The 10792-nt window shown below is 43.7% G+C and overlaps 14 non-coding genes across 14 annotated transcripts; 5 read left to right on the forward strand and 9 right to left on the reverse strand.

Annotated features, from left to right (window-relative positions):
* Positions 1-1139: 1139 nt before the first annotated feature.
* Positions 1140-1211, forward strand: trnaa-ugc (transfer RNA alanine (anticodon UGC)). The gene has a single exon. It is a non-coding gene; the product is annotated as a tRNA-Ala (tRNA).
* Positions 1212-1450: 239 nt separating this feature from the next.
* trnaa-ugc (transfer RNA alanine (anticodon UGC)) lies at positions 1451-1522 on the forward strand. The gene has a single exon. It is a non-coding gene; the product is annotated as a tRNA-Ala (tRNA).
* A 518-nt stretch (positions 1523-2040) lies between these two features.
* On the forward strand, positions 2041-2112 carry trnaa-ugc (transfer RNA alanine (anticodon UGC)). Its single transcript has one exon. It is a non-coding gene; the product is annotated as a tRNA-Ala (tRNA).
* A 620-nt stretch (positions 2113-2732) lies between these two features.
* On the forward strand, positions 2733-2805 carry trnat-ugu (transfer RNA threonine (anticodon UGU)). Its single transcript has one exon. It is a non-coding gene; the product is annotated as a tRNA-Thr (tRNA).
* Positions 2806-3356: 551 nt separating this feature from the next.
* On the forward strand, positions 3357-3428 carry trnaa-ugc (transfer RNA alanine (anticodon UGC)). The gene has a single exon. It is a non-coding gene; the product is annotated as a tRNA-Ala (tRNA).
* A 786-nt stretch (positions 3429-4214) lies between these two features.
* trnaa-ugc (transfer RNA alanine (anticodon UGC)) lies at positions 4215-4286 on the reverse strand. Its single transcript has one exon. It is a non-coding gene; the product is annotated as a tRNA-Ala (tRNA).
* Positions 4287-5160: 874 nt separating this feature from the next.
* Positions 5161-5232, reverse strand: trnaa-ugc (transfer RNA alanine (anticodon UGC)). The gene has a single exon. It is a non-coding gene; the product is annotated as a tRNA-Ala (tRNA).
* Positions 5233-5889: 657 nt separating this feature from the next.
* Positions 5890-5961, reverse strand: trnaa-ugc (transfer RNA alanine (anticodon UGC)). The gene has a single exon. It is a non-coding gene; the product is annotated as a tRNA-Ala (tRNA).
* A 517-nt stretch (positions 5962-6478) lies between these two features.
* trnaa-ugc (transfer RNA alanine (anticodon UGC)) lies at positions 6479-6550 on the reverse strand. The gene has a single exon. It is a non-coding gene; the product is annotated as a tRNA-Ala (tRNA).
* A 625-nt stretch (positions 6551-7175) lies between these two features.
* Positions 7176-7247, reverse strand: trnaa-ugc (transfer RNA alanine (anticodon UGC)). Its single transcript has one exon. It is a non-coding gene; the product is annotated as a tRNA-Ala (tRNA).
* Positions 7248-7804: 557 nt separating this feature from the next.
* On the reverse strand, positions 7805-7876 carry trnaa-ugc (transfer RNA alanine (anticodon UGC)). The gene has a single exon. It is a non-coding gene; the product is annotated as a tRNA-Ala (tRNA).
* A 240-nt stretch (positions 7877-8116) lies between these two features.
* On the reverse strand, positions 8117-8188 carry trnaa-ugc (transfer RNA alanine (anticodon UGC)). The gene has a single exon. It is a non-coding gene; the product is annotated as a tRNA-Ala (tRNA).
* Positions 8189-9357: 1169 nt separating this feature from the next.
* trnaa-ugc (transfer RNA alanine (anticodon UGC)) lies at positions 9358-9429 on the reverse strand. The gene has a single exon. It is a non-coding gene; the product is annotated as a tRNA-Ala (tRNA).
* A 648-nt stretch (positions 9430-10077) lies between these two features.
* On the reverse strand, positions 10078-10149 carry trnaa-cgc (transfer RNA alanine (anticodon CGC)). Its single transcript has one exon. It is a non-coding gene; the product is annotated as a tRNA-Ala (tRNA).
* Positions 10150-10792: the final 643 nt, after the last annotated feature.

A 10792-nucleotide genomic window follows, 5' to 3' on the forward strand; every position in this document is an offset into this window, starting at 1 on the left:
AGTCCGCCCAAAACCCCCAAAAAGGGGAAGGTCAGTGGTGGGCTTTCTTTTTTGATGAGGTCCGGGTCAATCCCCAGCATTCCCGGGTATTTTTTGTTTAATTTCGCTTGAAATTTTCTTTTTTAAAAAATTTCCCCCTTTGTGGTCCTGAAAATACAAAAACCCCAACGGGAAACCCCAGTGGAGAGCGCATGGTGTTGGGTCCTGCCAATCCCCCAGCCTCCAAATTTTAAAAGTTTAGCTTTCCCCAAGGTTTGAACAAAGGCTTGCATGCCCCTTGGGGATTTCATAGAAACCTGAGAACCAAAAGTTTTAACGGGATGTAACTCGGGATAGCCAGCTTTTCTGTAGAGGCCTGGGCAACCCCCTCCCCAAGGGTGGTTTTAATGATTTTGGTTTACAAAGTCTTTCAATTCCCTTTTTAAACGACCCAAAAAAAATTTTGTAAATCTTTAAGCCATGCCTTGCAGAGGCTGGGTTTAATCCCCCTCCCCGCTGGGGGTCTTGCAGGGTGTTCTCTACTGTGTTTAACGGTCTTTGTGATCCTGCAGAAGTACAAAAACCAGTTTTGAATTGGGGATGGAACTCAGTGGTAGAGCGCATGCTTTGCTTGTATGAGGTACTGGCTTCAATCCCCAGCATCACCAAACGCTGTTGAATGTTTAATGCATTTCAAGCAAGTTTGAGCAAAAGTCTTTCAATTTGCCTCTTTAGAGCGCCACCTACTATATTTAATAGTATTTGTAACCCTCAGAAGTCTACCGAGCATATGCTTTGCATATAGAAGGCCTTGGGTTCAATCCCCAGCATCTCCAAGCGCTGGCAAATGTTTAATGCATTTGAAGCAAGGTTGAGCAAAGGTCTTGCAGGGTGCCCGCTACTGTATTTAACAGCATTTGTAAACCTGCAGAATTCCAAGAAAACAGTCGTGAAATGGGGTTGTAGCTCAGTGGTAGAGCGCATGCTTTGCATGTATGAGGTCCTGCCTTCAATCCCCAGCATCACCTAATGCTGTTGAATATTTAATGCATTTCAAGCAAGTTTGAGCAAAAGTCTTTCAGTTTGGTACTGTAGCTTGCTCTCTACTGTATTTAACAGTATTTGTAAACCTACAGAGGTGCAAAAACAAACAATAAACTGGGGATGTAGCTCAGTGGTAGAGCGCATGCTTTGCATGTATGAGGTCCTGGGTTCAATCCCCAGCATCTCCAAACTGTCTTTACTAGCTTTTTTCCAGACTTTTCAGCCATGTCTGTGTATGCGTTACAATTTCTGCAAAGATCTACTACTCACTATGAAAATGGTATCTTCAGTAGAAGCACCTGTAAGTACACACAACTAACGCCACTGTACATCTGGGGATGTAGCTCGTTGGTAGAGCGCATGCTTTGCTTGTATGAGGTCCTGCCTTCAATCCCAAGTCCAAAAGTCCAAAAGTCAGCTGTAGAATGGGGATGTAGCTCAGTGGTAGAGCGCATGCTTTGCGTGTATGAGGTCCTGGGTTCAATCCCCAGCGTCTCCAAGCCCTGGGAATTGTTTAATGCGTTTCAAGCAAGGTTGAGCAAAGGTCTTGCAGGGTGTCCTCTACTGTGTTTAACAGTCTTTGTGATCCTGCAGAAGTACAAAAACCAGTTTTGAATCGGGGATGTAACTCAGTGGTAGAGCGTATGCTTTGCTTGTATGAGGTACTGGCTTCAATCCCCAGCATCACCAAACGCTGTTGAATGTTTATTGCGTTTCAAGCAAGGTTGAGCAAAGGTCTTGCAGGGTGTCCTCTACTGTATTAAATAGTATTTGTAAACCTGCAGAATTCCAAAAAAAAAAGAGTCTTGAACAGGGTATGTAACTCAGTGGTAGAGCGCATGCTTTGCTTGTATGAGGTCCTGCCTTCAATCCCCAGCATCACCAAATGCTTTTGAATGTGTAATGCATTTCAAGCAAGTTTCAGAAAACGTCTTTCAATTTTGTCTTGTATCGTGCCCTCTACTGTATTTTACAGTATTTGTAAACCTACAGAAGTCCAAAAGCAATGAGCAAACTGGGGATGTAGCTCAGTGGTAGAGCGCATGCTTTGCATGTATGAGGTCCTGGGCTCAATCCCCAGCATCTCCAAGTGCTGGTAAATGTTTAATGCATTTCAAGCAAGGTTGAGCAAAGGTCTTGCAGGGTGCCCTCTACTGTATTTAACAGTCTTTGTGATCCTGCAGAAGTACAAAAACCAGTTTTGAATTGGGGATGGAACTCAGTGGTAGAGCGCATGCTTTGCTTGTATGAGGTACTGGCTTCAATCCCCAGCATCACCAAACGCTGTTGAATGTTTAATGCGTTTCAAGCAAGGTTGAGCAACGGTCCTGCAGGGTGCCCCCTACTGTATTTAACAGTATTTGAAATCCTGCAGAAGTCGAAAAAACGTTTTTACATCGGGGATGTAACTCAGTGGTAGAGCGTATGCTTTGCTTGTATGAGGTACTGGCTTCAATCCCCAGCATCTCCAAGCTATCTTTACTAGCTTTTTTCCAGACTTTTCAGCCACATTTGTGTATGCATTACAATTTCTGGAAACATCTACTACTCACCATGAAAATGGTATCTTCAGTAGAAGCACCTGTAAGTACACACAACTAACGCCACTGTACATCTGGGGATGTAGCTCGTTGGTAGAGCGCATGCTTTGCTTGTATGAGGTCCTGCCTTCAATCCCAAGTCCAAAAGTCCAAAAATCAGCTGTAGAATGGGGAAGTAGCTCAGTGGTAGAGCGCTTGCTTTGTATGTATGAGGTCCTGGGTTCAATCCCCAGCATCTCAAAGCGCTGGGAATTGTTTAATGCATTTCAAGCAAGGTTGAGCAAAGGTCTTGCAGGGTGTCCTCTACTGTGTTTAACAGTCTTTGTGATCCTGCAAAAGTACAAAAACCAGTTTTGAATCGGGGATGGAACTCAGTGGTAGAGCGCATGCCTTGCCTGTATGAGGTACTGGCTTCAATCCCCAGCATCACCAAACGCTGTTGAATGTTTAATGCATTTCAAGCAAGTTTGAGCAAAAGTCTTTCAATTTGCCTCTTTAGAGCGCCACACAAAAAAAAAAAAAAAAAAACTGAGTATTAAACTGGGTATGTCTTGTAAGGTACTGGCTTCAACTCAAACGCTGGGAATGTTTAGCTCAGTGGTTGATGCTTTGCTTGTATGAGGTCCTGGGTTCAATCCCCAGCATCACCAAACGCTGGCAAATGTTTAATGCAGTTTCAAGCATGCTTTGTTGAGCAAAGGTCTTCTTGCAGGGTGCCCTCTACTGTATCAGAAAACAGTATTTGTAAACCTACAGAAGTATTTGTAAAAAAACAAAAGCAATGAGCAAACTGGGGATGTAGCTCAGTGGTAGAGCGCATGCTTTGCATGTATGAGGTCCTGGGTTCAGTCCCCAGCATCTCCAAGTGCTGGTAAATGTTTAATGCATTTCAAGCAAGGTTGAGCAAAGGTCTTGCAGGGTGCCCTCTACTGTATTTAACAGTCTTTGTGATCCTGCAGAAGTACAAAAACCAGTTTTGAATTGGGGATGGAACTCAGTGGTAGAGCGCATGCTTTGCTTGTATGAGGTACTGGCTTCAATCCCCAGCATCACCAATGCTTTGAATGTTTAATGCGTTTCAAGCAAGGTTGAGCAATCCCCAGCATCACCAAACTGCTATTTAACAGTTTGAAATCCTGCATTTCAAGCAAGTTTTTGATCGGGGAAAACTCTTTCAATTTGCTTTGCTTTAGAGCGCTTCAACCTATCTATGAGCAAATTTAATAGTATTTGTAACCCTCAGAAGTCTACCGAGCACATGCTTTGCATATAGAAGGCCTTGGGTTCAATCCCCAGCATCTCCAAGCGCTGGCAAATGTTTAATGCATTTGAAGCAAGGTTGAGCAAAGGTCTTGCAGGGTGCCCTCTACTGTATTTCCCAGGACCTCATACATGCAAAGCATTTCTACCACTGAGCTACATCCCCATTCTACAGCTGACTTTTGGACTTTTGGACTTCCCAGGACCTCATACAAGCAAAGCATGCGCTCTACCAACGAGCTACATCCCCAGATGTACAGTGGCGTGTGTACTTACAGGTGCTTCTACTGAAGATACCATTTTCATAGTGAGTAGTAGATGTTTCCAGAAATTGTAATGCATACACAGACGTGGCTGAAAAGTCTGGAAAAAAAGCTAGTAAAGATAGCTTGGAGATGCTGGGGATTGAACCCAGGACCTCATACATGCAAAGCATGCGCTCTACCACTGAGCTACATCCCCAGTTTGTTGTTTGTTTTTGGACTTCTGTAGGTTTACAAATACTGTTAAATAAAGTAGAGAGCAAGCTACAGCACCAAACTGAAAGACTTTTGCTCAAACTTGCTTGAAATGCATTAAATATTCAACAGCATTAGGTGATGCTGGGGATTGAAGGCAGGACCTCATACATGCAAAGCATGCGCTCTACCACTGAGCTACAACCCCATTTCACAACTGTTTTCTTGGAATTCTGCAGGTTTACAAATGCTGTTAAATACAGTAGAGGGCACCCTGCAAGACCTTTGCTCAACCTTGCTTCAAATGCATTAAACATTTGCCAGCGCTTGGAGATGCTGGGGATTGAACCCAAGGCCTTCTATATGCAAAGCATGTGCTCGGTAGACTTCTGAGGGTTACAAATACTATTAAATATAGTAGGTGGCGCTCTAAAGAGGCAAATTGAAAGACTTTTGCTCAAACTTGCTTGAAATGCATTAAACATTCAACAGCGTTTGGTGATGCTGGGGATTGAAGCCAGTACCTCATACAAGCAAAGCATACGCTCTACCACTGAGTTACATCCCCGATGTAAAAACGTTTTTTCGACTTCTGCAGGATTTCAAATACTGTTAAATACAGTAGGGGGCACCCTGCAGGACCGTTGCTCAACCTTGCTTGAAACGCATTAAACATTCAACAGCGTTTGGTGATGCTGGGGATTGAAGCCAGTACCTCATACAAGCAAAGCATGCGCTCTACCACTGAGTTCCATCCCCAATTCAAAACTGGTTTTTGTACTTCTGCAGGATCACAAAGACTGTTAAATACAGTAGAGGGCACCCTGCAAGACCTTTGCTCAACCTTGCTTGAAATGCATTAAACATTTACCAGCACTTGGAGATGCTGGGGATTGAGCCCAGGACCTCATACATGCAAAGCATGCGCTCTACCACTGAGCTACATCCCCAGTTTGCTCATTGCTTTTGGACTTCTGTAGGTTTACAAATACTGTAAAATACAGTAGAGGGCACGATACAAGACAAAATTGAAAGACGTTTTCTGAAACTTGCTTGAAATGCATTACACATTCAAAAGCATTTGGTGATGCTGGGGATTGAAGGCAGGACCTCATACAAGCAAAGCATGCGCTCTACCACTGAGTTACATACCCTGTTCAAGACTCTTTTTTTTTTGGAATTCTGCAGGTTTACAAATACTATTTAATACAGTAGAGGACACCCTGCAAGACCTTTGCTCAACCTTGCTTGAAACGCAATAAACATTCAACAGCGTTTGGTGATGCTGGGGATTGAAGCCAGTACCTCATACAAGCAAAGCATACGCTCTACCACTGAGTTACATACCCAGTTTGGTGATGCTGGGAAAGACTTTTGCTCAAACTTGCTTGAAATGCATTAAACATTCAACAGCGTTTGGTGATGCTGGGGATTGAAGCCAGTACCTCATACAGCAAAGCATGCGCTCTACCACTGAGTTACATCCCCGATTCAAAACTGGTTTTTGTACTTCTGCAGGATCACAAAGACTGTTAAACACAGTAGAGGACACCCTGCAAGACCTTTGCTCAACCTTGCTTGAAACGCATTAAACAATTCCCAGTGCTTGGAGACGCTGGGGATTGAACCCAGGACCTCATACACGCAAAGCATGCGCTCTACCACTGAGCTACATCCCCATTCTACAGCTGATTTTTGGACTTTTGGACTTGGGATTGAAGGCAGGACCTCATACAAGCAAAGCATGCGCTCTACCAACGAGCTACATCCCCAGATGTACAGTGGCGTTAGTTGTGTGTACTTACAGGTGCTTCTACTGAAGATACCATTTTCATGGTGAGTAGTAAAGCAGTTTGGTGATGCTGGGGATTGAACCCAGGTTTCATAAATTGCATGCGCTCTACCACTGAGTTACATCCCCAGTTTAATACACAAACAGGTGGCTGAAAAGTCTGAAAGACTTTTGCTCAAACTTGCTTGAAATGCATTAAACATTCAACAGCGTTTGGTGATGCTGGGGATTGAAGCCAGTACCTCATACAAGCAAAGCATGCGCTCTACCACTGAGTTACATCCCGATTCAAAACTGGTTTTTGTACTTCTGCAGGATCACAAAGACTGTTAAATACAGTAGAGGGCACCCTGCAAGACCTTTGCTCAACCTTGCTTGAAATGCATTAAACATTCACCAGCGTTTGGAGATGCTGGGGATTGAACCCAGGACCTCATACATGCAAAGCATGCGCTCTACCACTGAGCTACATCCCCCATTTCAAAACTGGTTTTTGGACTTCTGCAGGTTTACAAAGACCATTAAAATAAATACAGTAGAGGGCACCCTGCAAGACCTTTGCTCAACCTTGCTGAAAATGCATTAAACATTAACCAGCGCTTGGAGATGCTGGGGATTGAACCCAGGACCTCATACATGCAAAGCATGTCTACCACTGAGCTACAGACCACTCTTTTTTTTTGAGGGTTACAAATACTATTAAATATAGTAGGTGGCGCTTCTAAAGAGGCAAATTGAAAGACTTTTGCTCAAAATACAGCTTGAAATGCATTGAAAACATTCAACACCCTTTGCCAAGACTTGCTTTGCATTAAACATTTGCCAGCGCTTGAGATGCTGGGGATGGTGATGCTGGGGATTGAGCAGTACCTCATAAAAGCAACACCCTGAAAGACCTTTGCTCATGCTTGAAATGCATTAAACCACTGAGGGATTGAACCCATACCCTCATTACAAGCAAAGCATACGCTCTACCACTGGACTACATCCCCACTTTTTGAGACTTCTGCAGGATTTCAAATACTGTTAAATACAGTAGAGGGCACCCTGCAAGACCTTTGCTCAACCTTGCTTGAAATGCATTAAACATTTACCAGCATTTGGAGATGCTGGGGATTGAACCCAGGACCTCATACATGCAAAGCATGCGCTCTACCACTGAGCTACATCCCCAGGTGTAAAGAGGTGCTAGTTGTGTGTACTTACAAGTGCTTCTACTGAAGATACCATTTTCATAGTGAGTAGTAGATGTTTCCAGAAATTGTAATGCATACACAGACGTGGCTGAAAAGTCTGGAAAGAAGCTAGTAAAGATAGCTTGGAGATGCTGGGGATTGAAGGCAGGACCTCATACAAGCAAAGCATGCGCTCTACCACTGAGTTACATACCCTGTTCAAGACTCTTTTTTTTTTGGAATTCTGCAGGTTTACAAATACTATTTAATACAGTAGAGGACACTACTGAAGCAAGACCTTTGCAGGTTTCAACCTTGCTTACAGAAAACCTTGCTTGAAATGCATTAAACATTCAACAGCGTTTGGTGATGCTGGGCATTGAAGCCAGTACCTCATACAAGCAAAGCATACGCTCTACCACTGAGTTACATCCCCGATTCAAAACTGGTTTTTGTACTTCTGCAGGATCACAAAGACTGTTAAACACAGTAGAGGACACCCTGCAAGACCTTTGCTCAACCTTGCTTGAAATGCATTAAACATTTCCCAGTGCTTGGAGATGCTGGGGATTGAACCCAGGACCTCATACATGCAAAGCATGCGCTCTACCACTGAGCTACATCCCCATTCTACAGCTGACTTTTGGACTTTTGGACTTGGGATTGAAGGCAGGACCTCATACAAGCAAAGCATGCGCTCTACCAACGAGCTACATCCCCAGATGTACAGTGGCGTTAGTTGTGTGTACTTACAGGTGCTTCTACTGAAGATACCATTTTCATAGTGAGTAGTAGATCTTTGCAGAAATTGTAACGCATACACAGACATGGCTGAAAAGTCTGAAAAAAAAGCTAGTAAAGACAGTTTGGAGATGCTGGGGATTGAACCCAGGACCTCATACATGCAAAGCATGCGCTCTACCACTGAGCTACATCCCCAGTTTATTGTTTGTTTTTGCACTCTGTAGGTTTACAAATACTGTTAAATACAGTAGAGAGCAAGCTACAGTACCAAACTGAAGGACTTTTGCTCAAACATGCTTGAAATGCATTAAATATTCAACAGCATTAGGTGATGCTGGGGATTGAAGGCAGGACCTCATACATGCAAAGCATGCGCTCTACCACTGAGCTACAACCCCATTTCACGACTGTTTTCTTGGAATTCTGCAGGTTTACAAATGCTGTTAAATACAGTAGAGGGCACCCTGCAAGACCTTTGCTCAACCTTGCTTCAAATGCATTAAACATTTGCCAGCGCTTGGAGATGCTGGGGATTGAACCCAAGGCCTTCTATATGCAAAGCATATGCTCTACCAGACTACTGAGGGTTACAAATACTATTAAATATAGTAGGTGGCGCTCTAAAGAGGCAAATTGAAAGACTTTTGCTCAAACTTGCTTGAAATGCATTAAACATTCAACAGCGTTTGGTGATGCTGGGGAGATGCTGGGGTTCCATCCCCAATTCAAAACTGGTTTTTGCATCGTTAAACACAGTAGAGCAAGACATTTGCTCTTGCTTGAAACGCACTGTTTACCAACACTTGGAGATGCTGGGGATTGAACCCAGGACCTCATCCAAAGCATGCGCTCTACCACTGAGCTACATCCCCATTTCACTGTTTTTTTGGCTTCTGTTTTTTTTGGAATTCTGCAGGTTTACAAATGCTGTTAAATACAGTAGAGGGCATCCTGCAAGACCTTTGCTCAACCTTGCTTCAAATGCATTAAACATTTGCCAGCGCTTGGAGATGCTGGGGATTGAACCCAAGGCCTTCTATATGCAAAGCATGTGCTAGGTAGACTTCTGAGGGTTACAAATACTATTAAATATAGTAGGTGGCGCTCTAAAGAGGCAAATTGAAAGACTTTTGCTCAAACTTGCTTGAAATGCATTAAACATTCAACAGCGTTTGGTGATGCTGGGGATTGAAGCCAGTACCTCATACAAGCAAAGCATACGCTCTACCACTGAGTTACATCCCCGATTCAAAAAACTTTTTGAGACTTCTGCAGGATTTCAAATACTGTTAAATACAGTAGAGGGCACCCTGCAAGACCTTTGCTCAACCTTGCTTGAAATGCATTAAACATTTACCAGCATTTGGAGATGCTGGGGATTGAACCCAGGACCTCATACATGCAAAGCATGCGCTCTACCACTGAGCTACATCCCCAGATGTAAAGAGGTGCTAGTTGTGTGTACTTACAAGTGCTTCTACTGAAGATACCATTTTCATAGTGAGTAGTAGATGTTTCCAGAAATTGTAATGCATACACAGACGTGGCTGAAAAGTCTGGAAAGAAGCTAGTAAAGATAGCTTGGAGATGCTGGGGATTGAGCTCAGGACCTCATACATACAAAGCAAGCATTCTACCACTGAGCTACTTCCCCATTCTACAGCTGACTTTTGGACTTTTGGACTTGGGATTGAAGGCAGGACCTCATACAAACAAAGCATGCGCTCTACCAACGAGCTACATCCCCAGATGTACAGTGGCGTTAGTTGTGTGTACTTACAGGTGCTTCTACTGAAGATACCATTTTCATGGTGAGTAGTAGATGTTTCCAGAAATTGTAATGCATACACAAATGTGGCTAAAAAGTCTGGAAAAAAGCTAGTAAAGATAGCTTGGAGATGCTGGGGATTGAAGCCAGTACCTCATACAAGCAAAGCATACGCTCTACCACTGAGTTACATCCCCGATGCAAAAACGTTTTTTCGACTTCTGCAGGATTTCAAATACTGTTAAATACAGTAGAGAACACCCTGCAAGACCGTTGCTCTACCTTGCTTGAAACGCATTAACTGTTTACCAACACTTGGAGATGTTGGGGATTGAACCAAGGACCTCATACATGCGAAGCATGCGCTCTACCACTGAGCTACATCCCCAGTTTGTTGCTTGTTTTTGGACTTCTGTAGGTTTACAAATACTGTTAAATAAAGTAGAGAGCAAGCTAAAGCACCAAACTGAAAGACTTTTGCTCAAACTTGCTTGAAATGCATTAAATATTCAACAGCATTAGGTGATGCTGGGGATTGAAGGCAGGACCTCATACATGCAAAGCATGCGCTCTACCACTGAGCTACAACCCCATTTCATGACTGTTTCCCCACCCTCCCCAAACGGCCCCCCGGGCTTCCCCATTCCCCAAACTGCGGACGAGGATTGAACAGGACCCCTTTAAAAACAGGCCCCGACCATCCCCAGTGGGGGAAATTTGGACTTACATTGCTTGGGGTTCCCTTTTTTTGGGGAGAAGATTTTCGAAGGGAAGCATACACAGACTGGGTGAAAATCTGGAAAAAAATGTAAAAAAGTTTTGGGGATGCGGGGGTTGAACCCAGGAAAAATGGGGCCTCCCCACTGGGAACCCCAGTTTTTGTTTGTTTTTGCCCCCCCGTGGGGTTTTCAATCTGTTAAAAATAAACAAACTACAGACCAAACTGAAGACTTTTCTCAAACTTGTTTACATTAAAATTTCCCGCAGCATTGGTGGATGGCTTGGGGGGGAATTTAGGCAAAAGGGGGGAC

This window comes from Labeo rohita, unplaced genomic scaffold, assembly GCF_022985175.1.
Source record: "Labeo rohita strain BAU-BD-2019 unplaced genomic scaffold, IGBB_LRoh.1.0 scaffold_2076, whole genome shotgun sequence".
In the NCBI taxonomy this organism is placed as follows: Eukaryota; Metazoa; Chordata; class Actinopteri; order Cypriniformes; family Cyprinidae; genus Labeo; species Labeo rohita.